We start from the raw sequence: 9,186 nt of genomic DNA, 5'->3' as shown, positions 1-9,186 counted from the left end.
CTTTCTTTCTTTTTTTTTTTTTTTGTGAGTTGGAGTCTCACTGCCTCCCAGGCTAGAGTGCAGTGGCACACTCATGGCTACTGCAGCCTCGACCTGCTGAGCTCAGGCAATCCTTCCACTTCAGCCTTCCAAATAGCTGGAACTACAGGTGTGTGCCACCACGCCTGGCTAATTGTTTGGTTCATTGTAGAGACAAGGTCTCGCCAAGTTGCCTGGGCTGGTCTCAAATCCCTGGGTTCAGGCAATCCTTTCGCCTCAGCCTCCCAAAGTGCTGCGATTACAGGCATGAGCCGCCACATTCGGCTATATTTTATTCCTTCCTTCCTTCCTTCCTTCCTTCCTTCCTTCCTTCCTTCCTTCCTTCCTTCCATCTGAGGTCTCACTCTGTTGTCCAGACTGGAATGCAGTGGCACGATTACAGCTCACCACAGCCTCGACCTCCTGGGCTCAGGTGATTTTCCTGCTTCAGCCTCCCGAGTAGCTGGGACTACAGGCACACTACCAGCCAATTTTTTAAAAATTCTGTAGAGACAAGGTCTCCCTGTATTGCTTAGGCTGGTCTTGAACTCCTGGGCTCAAGCAATCCTTCTGCCTCAGCCTCTCAAAGTGCTGGGATTACAAGTGTGAGTTACCATACCCAGCCTGAAATGTGTTTTCTCAGAGAAAACAGAACAATGTTTAAATGGATGTTAGGTTCCTAGGGAGACCTCAACATTCTATATAACTGATAACATGGCTAAAGACTTATCTCTTATCATGAAAAATTAGTAGGAAACACAATGCCATTTTGCAATAATAATTTAAAAAAAAACAAAGAAAAAAACAATTCAGAGCAGAAAATAAGATTTTATTCATCTAGTGCTTAAAGAAACCAGACTTAACAGAAGAGGAAGTAAGAGGTTGCTAACTTTTGGGAAGACTTTGACCAGGTACTTCTGGGAACTCTCAAAGTTTAGGCCTTGAAGTCGCTGGTTCATTTTGTCTAATTTTAGCTCATAATTTATGGCCTTTTTAAAAAAATACCACAATAGAACTAAAACTACCCTGGTTTGACACCAGCCATGATTTGGGGGTAGAGTTTTGGCTTATATACACAGAGGGAGAGATTTTACTGAAGTAACTAAGTACTGGTTAGAGAGATGCTCAAAAGCCAGGCGCAGTGGTTCACGCCTGCAATCCCAGCACTTTGGAAGGCATAGACAAGAGGATTGCCTGAGCCCAGGGGTTCGAGCCCAGCTCGGGAAACTTGGTGACACCCTGTCTCTCTAGTAAATCAAAAAATTAGCAGGGCTTGGTGGCATGCACCTGTGGTTCTAGCTACTTGGAAGCCTGAGCCCAGCAGGTCGAGGCTGCAGTGGCCGTGAGCGTGCCACTGCACTCCAGCCTGGACGACAGAATGAGACAAAAAAAAAGGGAGAGAGAAAGATGCTCAAGAAGATAAAGGTAAAGGGTAAAAGAGGACGCAAGTGAAAATAGATTGTCTGAGGTGGAATTGCTGTGCCCCGCATGGTGAAGACAGCAATGAGGAGAACTAACGTGAGGGCAAGGAAGGCTTGGGCCTGCCAGTGCCCTAGGCCTGCAGAATGGCTCTGTTAGCATCTGAGAGCTTGGGTGCTATACCTAGAGTGTTGGGAATAGGACGAAAGGCACCTTGTGTATCCAGCCATTTACATTCGACCTGCTTTAACACCTTGTGTTTGAAACTCAGGGCACGTCTGCTCTGTGGGCTACCAGACCATACGAGTGAATCCCCAAGGACAGACACCTTCCGATGAACTGGTATTCTTGCCTTTGCATCCTGGCTGACCCCAGGACTTGTTTTTTGGTGAACAGAATTCCTTGCACCGACAATGCGTGACTTCCAAGGCTAGATGCTAAGAAGTCTTGTAGCTGCCATCTGGGTCTCCTGGAACATTATGTGCTCTAGGGGAAGCCAGCTGCCATGCTGGGCTAGGGAAGCTCTACTCCCCTGTGACAGCCACGCTGTAAGGAAGCTGCTTTCCAGTCACTCCAGCTCAGGTGCCAGACAGAAGACTCAGATAAGTCCAGCCTTATCCACCACTTGACTGCAACCAAGTTCAGAGACTCGAGGAATAACCACACAGCTGAGCCTGTTCTCCATAAGAATGGTGAAGAATAATACATAAGTTGTTATTTTACAGTTTTGGAGGTGGCGTTAATATAGCAATCAATAACTGGAACTCAGATTAAACCCCACACGTGCTTTCCTGCAAAACACACCAACATTTCAGTTCCAAACAACCATCTGCTCCCATGAGGATGTGCTGACCCATCCCAACCTTTTTGGCATGAGGGAACATCAAGAATATCCCAGCATGCTCAGCCTTTAGTTCTTGATTCGTTTCTCCTTAAATCTCATTCATGGGCCCTTTGCAAGGTTAGAAGTCTAGAGCTTATGATTAAGGAAAAGAAATAAGTAATAATGACTATGAACTCTTGAACAAGGCTCATCCTGTAAAGTAACTAAAGGTAATATTAACTACTTGTAGCAGTCTGGGGTGGGGATGGGGGGGCAGCCTGGGTGGAACACCCGAAGTAACTCTGGGCCAGTGTTCCAGAACTGAGTGGAAAAATTGTTTCTTGTCTCTACAGTTTCACTGCTATTAGTTAAAACCTCTGACGTTCCCCTATAATCTTTTTTTAAGGACCAGGTGCTTCTGGAGACAGCAGTGCAGGTGTTTTTTTCAGAGAACTGGCTTAAGGAACTGAGTCAAGAAAGACCTTCTGGGCATATTGCCTGAGATTCCTTGTGCTGTGGAAATGACTTGAACAGAGCAGTCATTTTCTTGGTGAGTTTTCAATGGGTTGTTGTTGTTTTTGATAACAAGACTGGTAGACTCGTGGGTGAACAATTACACAAATTCAGCTAGTCAGGGTAACACAGTCACTGAGCCGATGTAGAGATCCCAGAATTCACGGATTCCTGTCTCTCAGAAGAACAAAGCATGTGATTATATTGGAGGAACTGATAAGACCCAGAATTTGAAACTGGCATGGTGGCTGAGGCCTGTAGTCCCAACTACTTGGGAGGCTGAGGCAGGAGGATCTGTCGAGCCCAGGAGTTAGAGACTAGCGTGGGCAATATAGCAAGACGCTCTTAAAAACAATCAAAAAACAAGACACACAATTTGTCTGGAGTCAGTGCCCCCTACGAGGTTGATAATCAACAGCAGTTGTTTTCCTCCACCTACCTGGAATGCTGTCACGAAACACAAATGGCACTCGAAAACGTTAGCTAATGAATGAATCTATGACTTAGAAGTCCTGAAACTGAGTAGCTTGGAGTCAGATAACCCATGGGGATGCTATAAATAGCAAGCCTGAAAACAGCTCCATTCATGCTGTAATTGAGTCACACCCTCGCTAACTGCACAGGGTGTCCATCCAGTCTGGAAACAGGTAAAAATATAGAATGTCATCAAGGACGTTTTCAGGGGAAAAAAAATGATAGTATCTGCATTTCCAGACTTTAACAGACACCCTGTATATCAGCATCAGCCATTTCGGACCTTTTACCGGTTTGGTCTCAGAGGATGCAACAAATCTTTTGTTTTGTAAGGCTTTGTGCAAAACCCTGTACTGGTATAAACTCTTGTCATGCTGCCAAGGGGCCTTGCACAGGGAGGAACTCAGAAGTGATAAAGGTGATTGGGAGTCCGGCGGTGACAGCCGATTTCTCTCTTGCTCCCAAAGGGCATTGCGAGGATGTAAGCAGGCAGCCAGAGACGCCTGCAGACAGCAGTGCGTGAGAAGGGCTTCACCTCATTCCAGCCGCTCCCCAGCAGCGCTGGGCTGCAGGACCAGAAGCAATAATGGCGACAGCGACGTCAGGAGCAGAGGTGAGGACGGTCCACAGAACAAGAAGGGCCTGACGCCACCCCCACACCGCTGGCTCTCAGGTCTTTCAGAAGACACATTTCCCCTAAAGGAATTTTCCTTTCTTTTTGCTCAGCTTCCCCAGCCAACTCGGTGCTGGGTCACCTTAAACTGGAGGACCTTGGAGAAATGTTCACCACTTGTCCTTGTGATGAGGTCAAGAAATAATACAAGGAGTTTGTGGCCGTTAATTAACTACCAAGTAAGGAGCCTTTCTTGCTGTTAAAGGTAGGTTAATGAAAGAGTGTAATTGTCCAATAAACCTTCAGGGAAAACAACAAAAAGAATGGTCTAGCATATACACTGCTGGATGGTTTACATTTCTAGACATTGTATATTCATCCTCCAGGAACCTCAGAAAATACATCACCCCAATGTTAGTAAGAAGAGTTTCACCAAGGAGGAAGGTGATGATAATCTCTACTCCCATGAAGGAAGGAAGGGGAAAGGAATCAGTTACTGGGCCTTCAAAAGAAATCTGCTCCCACCATTACCACAAAACAATCACAAAAGGATTCAGACTTTTAAAGGCATGTTTGAAGGCTCTAGATGTATTTTAATTGCCTCAGAGTTCTCACAAATCATGATGTAAGAAGCAGTTTTTAAAAGAGAGGGCGTGCATAAAGAAAAAAACAAAGTTGCAAATCAGAAATGCTGACTGGTTTCTTTTTTTAAACTTTTAATTTTGAAATAATTATAGATTCACAGGAAGTTGCATAACTTGTCAAAATCAAAACCAGGAAATTGCCATTGGTACAATCCACAGATCTCATTCAGATTTCACCAGTTTTACATGCACGTGTGTGTGTATGTGTGTGTGTGTGTGTGTGTGTGTGTGTGTGTGTGTGTGTCTGTGTCCATGCAATTTCATCACACGTAGCTTAAACCACATCCAGATGTGTGACTCTGCCATGCCACAAGGCTCCCTCAAGCTATCCCTTTATAGCCACAACCACACCCCTCTCTCTCCCCCAGTTACCAACCAGTTGGAATCTGAGTATTATTCCAGCTATATACAGGTCGTAGTGTATTCTACACAAACGTTTTCAACCATTCCTTGTATCATAATTACCACTGGTTCATCTTCTTTTTTTTTTTTGAGTTGGGGTCTCACTCTATTGCCCAGGCTGGAGTGCAGTGGCACACTCACAGCCTCTGCAACCTCGACCTGCTGGGCTCAGGCGATCCTTCTACCTCAGCCTTCCAAGTAGCTGCAACTACAGGCGGGCGCTAGCATGCCCAGCTTATTTATTTGGTTTATTGTAGAGACAAGGGCTCACTAAGTTGCCCAGGCTGGTCTCGAACCCCTGAGCTTAGACAATCCTCTTGCCTCAGCCTCCCAAAGTGCTGGGATTACAGGCGTGAGACAACACGCCCGGCCCACTGGCTCATTTTCTAGAAGATACTTTCCCCACACCCAAACGAGCTAATACCCAAATCGTTCTCCATCTCTAGAATTATGTTATTCCATAAGCATTATATAAGTGAAATAACGCAATATGTATCCTTTTGAGATTGCTTTTTTTTCACTCAACATAATTCCCTGGGGATCTGTCCTTGTTGCCTGTAGCAATGGTTCATTCCTTTTTATTGCTGAGTAGTGTTTCATGGCACGGGTATACCAGAGTTTGTTTAACCATTCACCCATTGAAAGATATTTGGACAGTTTCCAGTCTTTAGCTATTACAAATAAAGCTGCCATGAGCATTCATACAGAGGTTTCTGTGTGAAAGAAGTTTTCATTTTTCTAGGATAAATGCCCAAGAATCCAAGTGCCGGGTTGTATGGTAAATCCGTGTTTAATTTTAAAAGGAACTGCCGGCTGGGCACAGTGGTTTATGCCTGTAATCCCAGCACTTTGGAAGGTCGAGGTGAGAGGATTGCTTGAGCCCAGTTCGAGACCAGCTCGGGCAACATAGCGAGATCTCATCTCAACAAAATAAAAATTTTAAAAATGAGCCAGGTGTGGTGGCACGCACCTGTAGTCCCAGTTACTCGGGAGAATGAGGCAGAAGGACTGCCTGAGCCCAGAAGGTTGAGGCTACAGTGAGCCGTGATCGTCGTGATCGTGCCACTGTACTCCAGCCTGGGCAACAGCGTCAGTGCGAGACTCTGACCAAAAAAAAAGAACCGCCAAACCATTTTTCCAGAGTGGCTGTATCATTTCACATTTCCACCAGCAATTTATTCAGTTTCTCTGCATCTCCAGAATTTGTCACTATTTTTTTTTCAGTCAGCTCTGTAAGCAAACTGCTATTTTTCATTTTTGCCATTCTGATAGGTGTGTGATGATATCTCATTGCAGTTTTAAGCTGTATTTCTCTAATGACCAATGATATTGAGCATCTTTTCACATGCTTAATTGCTATCTGTATGTCCTCCCCAGATAAATATTTGTTCACATCTTTTGTCCATTTTGTAATTGGCAATATTAATAATTTATAATTATTACTGTTGAGTTTTGAGATTCCTTTTTTTTTGAGTTGAAATCTCACTCTGTCACCCAGGCTGGAGTGCCATGGCACGCTCATGGCCACCACAGCCTCGACCTGCTGGGTTCAGGCGATCTTTCCACCTCAGCCTTCCAAGTAGCTGGAACCACAGGTGTGCACCACCACATCCAGCTAATTTTTTGATTCATTGTAAAGACAAGGTCTCGCCAAGTTGCCCAGGCTGGTCTCAAACCCCTGGACTCAGGTAATCTTCTCACCTCTGCCTCCCAAAGTGCTGGGATTACAGGCATGAGCCACTGCTCCCGGCCTTGAGATTTCTTTATATACTCTAGATATGTGATTTGCGAATATTTTCTCTCAGTCTTTGTCTCTCCACCCTATTAACAGGGTCTTTGGAAGAGCAAAGTTTTAAATTTTGATGTGGTTTCATCTTAAAGTTTGAAAAGTGGTAGTGATTGCTTGGTCTGCCCTGTTATCCATGCCGAGTAAGAGCATATACATATTCTAGCTGGGCGCCGGTGGCTCATGCCTGTAATCCCAGCACTTTGGAGGCAGAGGCAAGAGGATTGCCTGAGTCCAGGGGTTCAAGACCAGCCTGAGCAATTTCGCAAGACCTCGTCTCTACTATAAAGCTAAAACTTAACCGGGCGTGGTACTGCACGCCTATAGTTCCAGCCGCTTGGAAGGCTGAGGCAGAAGGATCACCTGAGTCCAGAAGGTCAAGGCTGCAGTGGCTGCCACTGCACTCCAGCCTGGGCGACAGAGTGACTCCAACTTAAACACCATAGTCAACAGATGGTCAGCTCTATGAGGCCAAGAACTGGTGTCTTTCTTGTTCATCACTGTATTCCCAGCTGTTAGGACAGTGCCTTGTGGGTTTTGCTAAGTGAATGAAAGAACCATTCCCTCCAACCATGTTTCACAAAACTCCTCGGCCGTTCTTTCCCTCCACCCTTCCAAGTTTCTGCATACCAGGTTTCTTCTCCTCACCCCTACGACCACTCACACAAGAAACAGCCTTTCCCAATCAGCATTCACTGGGCACTGCTGGGGGGGTGGGGTAGGAACACGTGACAACACAAAGTGAGACTCCAACTCAAAAAAAAAAAAGAAAAGAAATATCTCTTGAATGATTAAAATAATACTTTGATTTGATTTGATACTTTCTCCCTCCATAGTATTCTTCTCCCAGCTAGATAAAATAATTTTCTGGCTGGGCACGGTGGTTCACGCCCATAATCCCAGTACTCTGGGAGGTCGAGGAGAAAGGATTGCCTGAGCCCAGCAGGTAGAGGCTGAGGTGGCCGGGAGCCATGCCACTGCACTCCATCCAGCCTGGGCGGCAGAGTGAGACTCCAATTCAAAAAAAATGAAAAAGAACAAAATAATTTTCTATCATCCATATGTGAAATTTATTTTATTTTATTTTATTTTTTTGAGTTGGAGTTTCACTCTGTACAAAGGTAACCATTATCTCAAGTTACTTTTCATTTTTTTTGAATTGGAGTCTCACTCTGCCGCCCAGGCTGGATGGAGTGCAGTGGCATGGCTCCCGGCCACCTCAGCCTCTACCTGCTGGGCTCCGGCGATCCTTCCGCCTCAGCCTTCCAAGTAGCCAGAATTATGGATGTGCGCTACCACGCCCAGATAATTTTTGATTTTATTGTAGAGATGAGATCTCACCAAGTTGCCCAGGCGGGTCTCGAACCCGTGGGCTCAGGCAATCCACTCACCTCAGCCTCCCAAAGTGCTGGGATTACAGGCTGAGCCACCGAGCCCGGCTGTGAAATTTATTTTATAAGTGAGGAAACTGAGGCACAGAATGGTGAACATGGTTGCTTCATCCAAAATCTAGGTTGGACAGCTCTGAAACCAAAGACAGTTATATGTCCATGGTGCCAGTATTCAGATGTCTCTCTTAGGTGCTCAGATACAAATTGTGCCCTAGTAAACACAAATGTAGACTTCATCAAAATCTCAAGAGGAACATGGATATGGTTGAAGTCAGAGTTTGGTTCATGCAGAATAAATAATATTTCTTCTTATATTCAAGATGAAGTTGGGTGAAAGGTAATATATGATAGATCCAAACACATTCCAGAGAGGAAAGAGTGGGTGGCAGTTGGTGAGCTGAACGTTTCTCCTTTCATAGAACAATTCTTGTAGAAGAAACAGCACTGCTGACTTTTTCTATTTTCAGCACAAAGTAACACTTAACTAATCTAATTATTATACAAGTGAAGGTGTATAGCCACAAACTTCATTTAATCTGCAAGTATTGCAAAACAACAAACTCACAACAGTAGAGAATGCGAATGGGTGGTCTGCCTGGTAAGACTGAACTCACAGAAAGGGTTTAAAGACTTTTCACCTTAATTTTGAGGACATATGAAAGGATATTTATAACATTTCTATAAGGTAAGAAAAATAGGCCAGGCTTGGTGGCTCAGCCTGTAATCCCAGCGCTTTGGGAGGCCAAGGTGAATGGATTGCCTGAGCCTGTGGGTTCGAGACCCGCCTGGGCAACTTGGCGAGACCTCATCTCTACAATAAATCAAAAATTAGCCAGGCATGGTAGCGCGCACCCATAGTTCCAGCTACTGGGAAGGCTGAGACGGAAGGATCGCCGGAGCCCAGCAGGTCGAGGCTACGGTGGCCGGGAGCGGCCACTGCACTCCAGTCTGGGCGACAGAGTGAGACTCCAACTCAAAAAAAAAAAAAAAAAAAAATACAGGAAAAACAAACACTCATGTACCCATCAACGCAGCCTAAAAAACAGAACAGTACCAGTAGTCCCGAAGACTCACACAGCGCATTGAAATAATCTGATTTAGCT

The sequence above is a fragment of the Carlito syrichta genome, unplaced genomic scaffold, assembly GCF_000164805.1.
Source record: "Carlito syrichta isolate Samal-C Ts95f unplaced genomic scaffold, Tarsius_syrichta-2.0.1 Scaffold308260, whole genome shotgun sequence".
Lineage (NCBI taxonomy): Eukaryota > Metazoa > Chordata > Mammalia > Primates > Tarsiidae > Carlito > Carlito syrichta.
This window is presented reverse-complemented; position numbering follows the sequence as displayed.